This window comes from Xenopus laevis, chromosome 5L (assembly GCF_017654675.1).
Source record: "Xenopus laevis strain J_2021 chromosome 5L, Xenopus_laevis_v10.1, whole genome shotgun sequence".
Taxonomy (NCBI): Eukaryota; Metazoa; Chordata; class Amphibia; order Anura; family Pipidae; genus Xenopus; species Xenopus laevis.
Window position 1 is genome coordinate 130,160,243 of NC_054379.1, and position 12,341 is coordinate 130,172,583.

A 12,341-nucleotide genomic window follows, 5' to 3' on the forward strand; every position below is an offset into this window, starting at 1 on the left:
GACCTTTGATTACCCCTAAAAGATTAATCTTAAATTTATTCACAGCATATACCATGTTTATATGAAAAGGCTAGCGGAGGGAATTATCAATGTTCAAATTTGAGCTTTAACCATGATTTTTTTTTTGCACTAAAACTCACAAATTCAAATTAGGGTTTCAGAAACATTTATTAAGAGCAAAAAACAAAAAAAACCGTAAATGTAAAAATTTTCCATCTAAAGATTGACTAGCTCATGTAGACGTCAGTGGAAGATGTCCTAGGTAAATTTTAGGTGATTTGTTTTCAATTTCAGTTTTTGAAAAAAAATTTTTTGTAGACTCATTGAAATTATAAATTTAATGTGATTTTGCTGACATTGAGCTTGTGTTTCATGTTTTTAATATATTAAGTTTTCAAGATTTGAATTTTAATGAATAAGCTCATTCAATTTGGTAAGTTTTTGATATTTTTCAAAATTAAAAAATTCAAATGCTGATAAATACTATATGCCTTGAAATAATGACAAAAATGCAAGCAAAACCAAGAACACTATAAGAGACTGAGAGTAAAGGAATCTTGGGGTGTAAATCACATGCCTGTTTGGACTACAGTTACCAAATTTACTAATCAACCCGGAAATGCAATAAAAAGCACTAAGTTTACCCAGGAGCAGTAGCCCATAGCATCCAATAAGATATTTACTTTCAAGCAGGTGACCAGTAAATACTACCTGCTGATTGGTTGCTACAGGTTACTGCACTTGGCCAAACTTAGTGCCTTTTATTGCATAACCCCCTAAATGTTCTCTCTCTCTCTCTCTCTCTCTCTCTCTCTCTTTCTCTCTCTCTCTCTCTCTCTCTCTCTCTCTCTCTCTCTCTCTCTCTCTCTCTCTCTCTCTCTCTCTGTATATATATGTTTATATGTATGTATGTTGCACCAGTGCAGCCAGCAGATAATCAGTGTCCATTATCATGCAGTAATATTGATAACTGTCGATTTGCATTGAAAAAAATGTTCCCAAAGCATAAGTTAAAAAATACAAGTTTATTACATATTGTAAAAAATCAAACAATCCCCTTATGGCGGCTAACGCGTTTCATGCTTACCTAGCACTTAGTCATAGGCAATCTCTAATAGCTCTCATAGACCATCCCCACAAATCTCCATCCGTATACAGGATCAGCAAAAATTTCTTTATTACCTTAACTATACTTTTGTATTGTCTGCTATATCTTGTGATAAAGGATATTTTTTCTCTACCATATGCTTTTTGTTTTTTGTTATTCTTTGGGAAAAACACTGTCGATTTGACCATGTTCATTAGCACCATAGGTAATTCTGCTTACAATTTGAACAGTAATAATAAATTAACAGAATAAGACACTTTTCTCAACTTATTTGTCAAGTCCTGCAATCCATTTCCCAAATGGGTCAAAGAGAAATAATGCTTAAAATAGATGAAATTGTACAAATAACAGGCAATTCTCAAGAGGCAAAGACATGGAAATTAGGCCATTGTGTTTTCAATGGCTTAATCTGTGGAGCTCGCTAGTTGCTCACTGCTGTAAATGGAACTTATACATTGAATTTGTTGGAGAAACACAGACTGAGGTATTGATCACAGATTTAAGTGACTATGTAAAGTTGTTAAAACTCAGCAGCATTATCATAAATTCTGACGTGTTTTATCTGAAACACCACTAACGGTATTTTGGTTCTGAAATGAGCTATTTATGAGGAAGGAGCCTGTAAGAAGACTACTCACACTGTTATAGTAAAAATGAATCCTGTAAAGATATAAAAGGAAAGTACATGTCAGGAAAGTGCAAAAGTACTGTATATTTATAAAAAAGAGCACTAATTAATGATATATGTGAATAAAATGTAGGACAGCTAGGAAGCAGGTAGCAAGAGGGTGATATAGTAATAAGAACATAATACAGCAAGACAATGGGGGTAATTTACTGTGAGCCCAAATGCAAGAGCACTAAGAGATGCAGAAGTGTGTTCCTTAAGACTCATTTAAAACCGACTTATGTACCTCGCCAGATAAAATATATTGTGTGAGGTGCAGAGCAGAGAACTGGTGGGTACACAGCAACCATGTCCTTACTGCCTGCCATAGAGCTGTGATAAGTAGAGAATTGAAAGAGTTGAACTGTGACCTGTACCCATAGGCTGAATGACACACAAGTTAGGGAATAGGTATACTTTTCTCTGCGCCTTCCCTCTCCTGTCCTAATGAATACACTGCTGCAAACCCACTGTATTCATGGGGGGGGAGAGAGGCAATTTGTCTACTTAAAGGGTAGCGGACAAAGTAGTAAATGTCCCATATTGGGTCAGTCCAAGAGATACATATCTCCGGGGATCTCCAGAGATGTTGCCCATGGCCACCAATCTTGTCTCCTACAAGTTTGTAACTAAAAGCTAAAAGATCTGATTGGTTGCAATGGACAACATCTCTGAGATATTTATCTCCAATGTTAGTAAGCATGCCCCCTGGAGACAAGTGAAATGGAAGCTTGAAAGGATTAATAAAAATGCTAGTGCAATTAAGCATTATATTACATTATTATATCCATTTTTTCTTACTGTTGGCAGGTGTCCTTCATTCTATACCCTATAAGAAAATGTATTAAAAACAGTTGTTCAATGAATTTGTTTTAGAAATTGCTTTATTTTACAACCTTCAATTTATTGTCCGGCTGCAACCAACACACTCATGCTGTGAGTTGCTGACAGATTTCTCTGCTTTAACTGGATGATTCCAACATGAGTCAGCAATTTGCAATGCTCTTCCTTCAACCCGCAGTTTTTAGTAGGAAAAATATATTAAACTGACCAAAATATTTATACCTTTAAAATTAAATAACACGTAAGAAAACCTATAAGTGAAAAACAATTATTAAGAGGCTACTGCAATGTAGTGGATTTTTAAAAAAAATAAGAATAGCTTCCCTTTTAAGGTTTGATAGCATTCATAATAAGAACTGAATTTCTAAAAAAAATACTGTGATCAAATGCACATTTTTTTAAAATTAGAAAAATGTATCAGAAATAATGAATGAATTATTTGTTGCTATTAAATAACAGGATACATGAAAACATGCTTTCATTCTCTACAGTGTATATATATATATATATATATATATATATATATATATATATATATATATATATATATATAAAATATATATATATATATATATATATATATATATATTATATATATATATATATATATATATATATATATATATATATATATATATATATATATATATATATATATATATATATATATATATATAGTGGTGAGGTCACCACTAGGATACCTGGGAAAGTCCAGGACAGAGCTTATTTATGTCCCAGGTTCCTAACCAAGTGGTCCAGTTCGGGTGTTTTGTGTTGTCCTGAGGCATATCAGGTGGATAATTAAAAAGACAGCTCAAGTCAGAGTGTTCAGCTCCTGTCTGGGAAAAAGACACAGAATAGTTGTCTGTGTGAGCTCACTGAGAGGATTGAAATCACCACAAGGTTTGGGATTTTGTTTTTTCCTGAATGTTCTCTGTGTTGGGAAAACAGGTGGTAAGCCTCCTACTGGTTAGTTGGGAAGACTGACCTGTATTAGTTAGAAGCCCATTAAGTGGCAAGGATTTTTTTTTTGTTTATTTTGTTTATGTTTTGCAAGTGAAAATAAACTGCAGCAAAGAGACTACACTCTCCTGAGTTGTGATTGTGCCGTGAGCTGCTTCACACCCAGAAAGCTGATCCCAGCTACCTAACCCCTTACAATATATATATATAGAGAGAGAGAGAGAGAGAGAGAGAGAGAGAGAGAGAGAGAGAGAGAGAGAGAGAGAGAGAGAGAGAGAGAGAGAGAGAGAGAGAGAGAGAGAGAGATACATTGTATAAAACAATGGAGTAATTAGGCATGTTTGGTCTACATCTGTAGTTGTTAGCTAGTCAGCTTTATGTTTCCTGTTGGTTTTTCTCTGACCCCAATAACCCTAACTTCCCACTATAAGCAACTGTGACCTGTTCAGTAGAAACTGAAATATATTCTAAAACATATTCCATTTTGGAAAAATTCAGATATACCTTCTAAATACCCAGTTATTTTTACACTTTACAAATCCAGGGCAAATACTTTCTGGAAACAAGAAGATCAAGAGGACTTGTAGCAAGATGTGACGAAACCAGAGATTTTAAAAATTTCCACAGGGAAGAAGAAACACAGAAGGAATATTTAGGGTGATAAACAGCTAGGAGATACTGAGAAATGCTATTTCTAATAGTGTGACATTTGTCATATCCAGGATATCATGAGAAGTAAATGAATGATTAAGGAAGGAATTGCACAGGTTTTTAAAAGTGAACTAATAAATTCAGTAAAATAGGCATGTTGGGAAAGTCAAAGGCTGGTATTATAGGAAAGCAGTGCTGTAAAGGAAGTTGTAGCTGTAAAAGTCTGGTTCTGACTGGGATTTAGAGTAGCTGACCACCTTTGGAGATTCCTGGTCTGAGCTGTGTGCTAAAGCTTAGGTCTTGTATCTGATATCTTGGCAGGTAGGCAATAAGTGCAGTGGTAACTGGATTATTATAAACACATGTGCAAAAAGACAGCGCATGATAGAGAAGTTAGAGATAAATATATCGATTTTGGATTATGGCATATCCATGTCTGTGGAGGAAAAGAAGGCATAGAGATAGCCAGTGTTTGTTAAAGGAGAGTTAGTGACTTTGGAAACAGAGCAAATTATAATAGGGAAATACGCCTGGAGGAAGTAGGGTAATCATAATGCAGGGATAAGCCAATTAATGTTAATGGGGATGTTAAAGTAACCAAAAATTATGGATGGGTATATAAAAGCCAAGCAGCAAAGTTGGTACAAGATGTTGGTATATAACAGCAAATAATTCAGGAGACGTCAAATAAAGTGTCTATTAAGGATTACATGGCAGAGTTGGATCAGGGAACAGAAAGAAGTTGCCAGGGATATTGAATGCAGTGCTTTTAAAACTCCATGGGAGAATCCATTTTTTTTGGAGGATGTGGTAATCTATGTTCTACAAAGGATACAAGTGCAAAGAGGAAGAAGAGATGAAATAAGTAAAGGATGGAAAATTACAGATTTACAAGGTTCAGCAAGTTGTTCCCCGTTCCTTTCCACTTTGGTCTAAGTTGATTATAGATCATAGTAGAAGATCATCACGAGCCATGTCAAACAACCTTGCTTAACTGCCTTTTCCGAGCACTTGTGAAGTATTAGCACTTACCACTTCTGCATTAATCCTGAAACCATTGTCTTCCCCATGCTAGTTCTAAATATATATGTGTCTTATTGGGAGAGCCAGAGCCTGATTAACCAATTAATCCACTAATCAATGATCAAAGAAAGATGAGTAGGAATCTGCAGCATTGTTAACACACCAGAGCAGAAATTGAATAACTGGGTGCAATACAGTGGATTATATAGAACAAGCAAATAGACACCCAGATGAGTAGAATAACCAAAACATATGCAGGTGTAAATGGGTTGCAGTATAATGCTGAAAGAAAGTTTTATAGCATAATTACAGAATATTAGCTTCTTCAGTTAATAAGATTGTTGTTGTTATTATTTTATATTGCATACCTTTCTGTTCAAATCATATCTTATTCCTTTTCTAGCATTGACATTAAGGTTCTGCCTGCTATCTAGATTTTTTTGCATTCCCTTGAAGTGTATTCTGAATTTTTATATTAACATTATTTTAGTGACCATTGTGCCACAGTTACTGAGAAGACTCTGAAAGAAAGCTATATCTGAACAAGAATGGTATAAGAGATGGAGAAAATATGAAGAGTAACATATGCTGTGTTCACTGAGGCCAGAATAGGCAATACAACTGTTGGGACTGAGGAATCACCAACTGTGCAAAAGAGGAGAGGATGGGACTGAGTTGTCCAAAAAAAGGAACCGGGAAGTGGGAGATGAGCTTGAACAGTTTTGACAGAGAAACAAACAGCCTCCTAAAGACTGTGAGTTTTACTTTTTTTATTTTCATATACTATGTGAACAGAAAAGTGGAAAGATAAAGTTTGTGGAGAACCCTGCTATGAATAAAACAAAAGTAAATACCGACTTGAAATTACCCTGCGTGTTACTGTCCCTTCTTCTGAAAAAGGTATTGCCACTTTTGCCATTTGAGTATTGCAACATATTACAACACATTTCTATGGTAAACCTTATCCTTATGGACTAAGGGTCCATGAATGTCAGGCCAACCCTAACTGAGTCAATTCATCAGCACTCAAGGCATTATAAGGATTTAGTGTGCTTAATTTAATTAATTGCTTGAAATCAGAGCAAGCAAAGTTATTCATGTCTTTCTTCACATTGTCATTAGCTTAAATGTTACATTCTCCTACAAATCTTCTTTGAGATATTTTCTTTGTGGATGTGACACATAAGCTATTAATAGCTGTATTAATCAGACCATTTGAAAAATGTGTAATAAAGGAACAATCAGTGAAATTTCTGACCTTGATAGTTGAGATGAAGTCTATGAAAAGATGGTCTCTACTGAATATGCATTGGTAAAAGGCAAATATGCATATACGTTTCAGTTTGGTTTTCAAGAAAACTTTTAGCAATACATTTTTATAACATGCTTTCCAAGTATTTTAATTAAGGTTACTGTACATGTTCAAAACGCAAACTATCATGCTTGTAAGAATGTCAAGAAAGTATCTATTTATATACTAAAATATAATAAGGCCACTGTGTCTTGATATAGAGATGGTATGGCTCTCAAAAAAGCAATTGTTTGCACATTCAGATTTCTGCCAGGAATGGAACACATCTGAAGCTTAGAAATATAGTAGTCCTAGAATTTATAAACCAAGAGTCCATTCCATACAGTGTTCTTTACAACTGTAATTAACAGATTCATTAGCATTTGTGTGCTTGCAATGTATTTTCAAAGATTGGTAATTGAGCCCAACACTTGGGATGAGAGATACAGATTCAAGTGGTAAACATTTTTTGCAAATCTGATAGAATTTTGCTATGCATTTTATTGCACCTGGAAAAAAATTAGCATTTTTTCCACACATGAACATTTTTGTTGAATCGAAAAGTGGCAGTTTAGCTCATCACAACCCAGCATTGACTTCTGATTCGGCAGTGCTTGGCAGAAATTATACATTCTTGAGGCTCTGATGTAGTGGAACTTACAATCTAATGTCCCTAAACAGACCAAACAAACAGCTACACTGAATGCTGGAGAGTGACACACCCCTCCAGATCAGCTGCAGCCAGCCAACCAGTTCAAGCAAAGGTTGCTACAAAGTATTAAAACGTAACATTTAATTTAAACCGTTTAAAAAGTCTTATTAGTTTGACCACACCAGCACACACACTCACAACGTGGAAAACAACACTACGCCGTGCGGGACCTTGTCCCTAAAAAACACACATTTAAAATCTCATCACGTAGGTAGGAAAGGTGGTGGGTATACAGAAAGTATTTAGTCACCGGTTTAAATACCCATTATCAAATAGCTGCTCCAAGGTGCAATCATCAGTATGTCACCAAGAAAGTAGTATTGGTTCCCACCCTTACACCCTTCCGGGTGGCGTAGGTGGAAGGTGGTGTGAATAGCTCCCACTCTTCCCAACGTAGCTAGGTAGAACTCGGCTGGGGGAAGGGTGTAAGGGTGGGAACCAATACTACTTTCTTGGTGACATACTGATGATTGCACCTTGGAGCAGCTATTTGATAATGGGTATTTAAACCGGTGACTAAATACTTTCTGTATACCCACCACCTTTCCTACCTACGTGATGAGATTTTAAATGTGTGTTTTTTAGGGACAAGGTCCCGCACGGCGTAGTGTTGTTTACCACGTTGTGAGTGTGTGTGCTGGTGTGGTCAAACTAATAAGACTTTTTAAACGGTTTAAATTAAATGTTACGTTTTAATACTTTGTAGCAACCTTTGCTTGAACTGGTTGGCTGGCTGCAGCTGATCTGGAGGGGTGTGTCACTCTCCAGCATTCAGTGTAGCTGTTTGTTTGGTCTGTTTAGGCTCATTTAGAGCATTACCAACCTGCGAGCTAAAGGCTACAACTCAATCTTACAGGCTCCGACTATTCTTAATCTAATGTCCCTATTACATTCACACACACACTATGGTCACTTGTACCAGGATCAAAATAAGATGCTTGTTTTTAAGATTATAAAACTGGCCTCCAAGCTAGGATTAAAAAATGAGCACCTGATTAGAGGCCACTGAGAGGAACATCAAAGGGGGTGGTGAGCAGCATCATCAGAGGGGGTAACTTGTAGTCCGCAAGCCACTGGTTGGGAAACGCAGGTTGATAGCCTTAGTGCTGTAGTGAGTGTTAAAAAATGAGGTGGTAAAGATCAAAAGCAGAAGAGACTTTAAGAAAAAGCCAAGAGCAATTTATTGTGAATACCATTAGGCATATGCTTGTCCTATTCAGATGATTTTATTAAACAAAATAAATCTTTCAGTGTTTTCTAAAAAGTATTGGGTTGGAGTAAACTTTTTCAATAAACTAAATTTGTATTTTTTAAGTGCACCAAATCTGCATAAAAAGTCTTTTCTGTACCAAGACTTTGGATTGCAAAGAATAGGTATTAATGGTTTGGTGGAAGTGTTTGCGATGATAAAATACATTTCCTGTCTATATATGACTTACTATCAGGGCTGGATTTACAATGTGGGTGCCCCTAGGCCCGCTGTCATTAGTTGCCCCCATCCCCTCCCTTTTTTTCGCTCAAATTTTCATCAGCGGGACTGGAGCAATGGGGATTGGCATATGGGGAAAAACGATTGTATCTCCTAGTGTTTCTGAAACAATGTGGGTGCAGTTGGGAAGCATGCAGCCCCCTAAAATCCTGCCACCCTTGGTGGCCTCTCCACAAATCCAGGCCTGCTTACTATAGCAAATAATTACTAATATTTTAAAATAAAAAATTAGAAAATTTAAATCCATACCCATAAGTCAACTTGGACATAACCCAGTTATACCCAGTATCATCCACAGTCCATCCCATTTACACCTGATTTTGGCTAAGCCTCCATTTTGAGGTATATTTGCTGGAACTGTCTGAGACAATTTGGCATAGCAAACATTATAAAGTAACTTATAAAAAGGCATTCAGTGTCCAGTGCAGTAGGTAAAGGGGTTAACTTACCCAGAAAAAAGGGGGGTCCAGGTGCTCAAGCCCCAGACCTTTCAGCTCAGGGAGGTAAGTGATGCAAGCCCTTCATTATCTATTTGCAAACATTATATAGTGCTATATTTAAAAATGATTTACACATATTTATCAGATATACAGGGAGAAATTACCTGTCCTGTCTACACTGGATTAAGAAGAAACATAAGACTTTTAAACAAAGATAAATGTTGTAATGAGGCCAGCTATTACCTTGCGACTCATGGCATTTCCTTGACCAGCAACTATCTTCTTCTTAAAGCAAATGTATAGATGTTTACCTCTAACAGTTTGGAAGCTGGAAGCATTCTTCAACTCCAGCTGTGTTAAAGTTTAGCCTCTGGCTCTGTTTCATAGATGTGTTTCTTCAGGAGCTACAGCAGTGTGTCTGTACTCTTGATGTTAACTTATACCTGTGGCAGAAAGGTAATTGCCTTCCTTGATTTGAAGATAATGAAGAAGGATAACCTATTTCTGACAGAGGTGTATTGAAAAGGAGCTTCAAGGCATACATTATACACCTTAAAACATTACGAAGGACAAACCAGTTGAACAGATCCTGCACCTATACTTCACATACAATTTTCATATATCAGGAAGTAAGACTAATATCAAGGGAACACTCCACTGGAACAAAGGATTGAGAAATGGACAATGGCAACCTACTGGGGAGAAGTTTTGTTCAAAAGGCACACAAATAAGAATGTGGATAAAGAGAAGTAAATCAAATTGGTAATTGGTAGACCCAAAGAAAACAGAAACAAGGTGCCACAAAAAAAACGCCCATAGACTCTAATGTAGTTTGCTACAAAAATTTCAAATTTATTCAAACACGGTTTCAAATTTGCACTGTACCAAAGCTAACAAATTTTAATGGAACTAATAAAGCAACATAATTTTTAAATTTTAAACCGTGTTTGAATAAATCCGTAATGTGTGATGTAGATGAAAGTTCCTAGGCCAGGAACCCGGATTCAGAGACACGTGATGTCTGGAACCAATCGGAGATCGCCCACACTGAAGTGAAAGTTTGTTACAAAAATTTCAACAAAAAAATTGTTGCATGACAAAATATTCGTGACAATATTCGAGATTTCACACATTTTAAGTGAAGCTAAGTGGAACAGATTTGAAAATTTGGAGTAGTTTCACCAAAAATGAACATCTATTTATTTTGGGTAAATAACTTTGCAGTGGTGAAAATTCTCTTTGCATTGGCGTAAATTCACCTCTCTTCTCCAGGTGAATTTTCTCCAGCCAAAATGCTCCAATTTACTAAGAGCACAAGAATGTATTTTCACCAAAAGCAATTTTTCCAGGATCAGACTGGTGGAATGCCATAATAAAGATAGAGCAGCTACTTTTAAATCTCATTATCAACATCATCCTTTCCATGCTAATCTTCCACATACATCATTTCTCCATGGTGAAAATTCTCTACAATTCTAGATTGTATGGGGAAACATATTCATGTATTTTCACAGAAAATTGACACCAGGAGAAAATTCAACATATGTCTCGAATGTACTTATAATTTTTAGTAAAACTGTGTTGTGAGATGTGTGGATTGTGCCTGTTTTTTGCCCTTGGCCACCTGATCTCCTAATGTAAATGACCCCTAATGTGTTCCAACGGGCTAGCAGTGCTAACTGTGTATCAATTCTGAAACCCATGCATGGTTTTCTGCTGCACAATTATTCTGATATTTTATATTCATCTATGTACAGTAGTTTTAAAAAAAAATGACAAATTATTTTTCATAAACATTTTTATATTAATTTTATTGACCACAAATTGCTTTAAATTATTTAGAAATTTAAGGTAATACATTGACAATGCCATAGTATTCTTTTTTATACATTAGTTATATTTATCAAAACTACATTAATCAAAGAATCCTCCATTTGCAATTCCAGCTTTGGAAATCTCTTGCATTCAGTTTGACCTTATTGTAAAGCATTGCCTAAAAAAACTCTATATGGTTGAGGTCTGGTGACTGTGACAGTCAGTTCATAAAAGACAATACTCTGGCTTCTTTCCCAAATTGGTTTTTGCATAGCTTAGAAGTATGAAAATTTGCAGAATCAAGCACTGTAAACAGGGGATGCAACAACGTTGTAAAAACAAATACATTTTTCAAATCAAAATGTTTCTCTGAGCATTTAACAGTATTCTGATAAAGGTTTTTTTTGGCCTGTAGATCATCTCCTCAGGGTTCTTGTTGCCAGACCTTCCTTCCTCAACACAAAGAAAAGGACAAATTCCATGTGAGGAGGTAACAGGATCTAAAGGGAATATCTTCCAGATGGAAATAACAGGAAGTTTTTCATCTTCAAAAGTACAAATGTTTGATAGTAGTAAAGGAGAATCTGCAGAATGGAATAGTGCAATTAAATTGTGCATAAAACTGAGGAGACTAAATTATTTTCTTCTGATCAAGCTGGTATGTGATAAAGATTGGTTTTACAGCTTAACCCTATGGTTAATGCTAATATAAATATTGCTGCTTCATCTATCATGTTGATTTACATTCCAGTTTCCTGTGAAGGAAGAGTACCAAGATCATGGTTGAAATAACCCATGGTGCCCTCTTGGGAATTGTGTTGTCATAATAAAAAATGTTTACTTTTTATTATTCTTTATTATTATTAACCTACATAGAGTTGATATATTATTTGGTTCTTTACCGAGAATGTTTAATCATTCAGTTCTTGCCCCAGTGGAGCTTACAAGCTAATTTCCCATTCACACACACGCACACAAAAAAGCCCACACACTAGGGTCTATTTCATTAGAAACCAACTAATTACCAGTGTGTTTTATACTGGTGCTTGAGAGCAACGTTTATTGCATTTTTTTTTAGAGGAAAATTAGTTCTTCCACTTTTAAGAAGTTATTGACTTTCAGTACTTCCATGGGGTGTTCATTAAATAGTGCAGCCCTGTCTAGCTTTAATACTCGGCTCAAAAATCAGTGAAAAGACATTTAAGGCAGCAAATGCAGTTTGTAGTTTTGGATACTTGCTGTCATTTTTTTTCATGCAGAATCCCTAATTCTAGTATGTTCTACTATAATTCTACTATATTGTTCACGCCACACTGATTGATATGTCAAAAACCCAATT

At 35.8% G+C, this 12,341-nt stretch overlaps 1 long non-coding RNA gene across 1 annotated transcript; it reads left to right on the forward strand.

Moving 5' to 3' along the window:
• Positions 1–3,374: 3,374 nt before the first annotated feature.
• LOC108716365 lies at positions 3,375–11,925 on the forward strand. The gene is made up of 3 exons (XR_001935664.2): positions 3,375–3,521; positions 5,746–6,009; positions 11,418–11,925. It is a non-coding gene; the product is annotated as an uncharacterized LOC108716365 (long non-coding RNA).
• Positions 11,926–12,341: the final 416 nt, after the last annotated feature.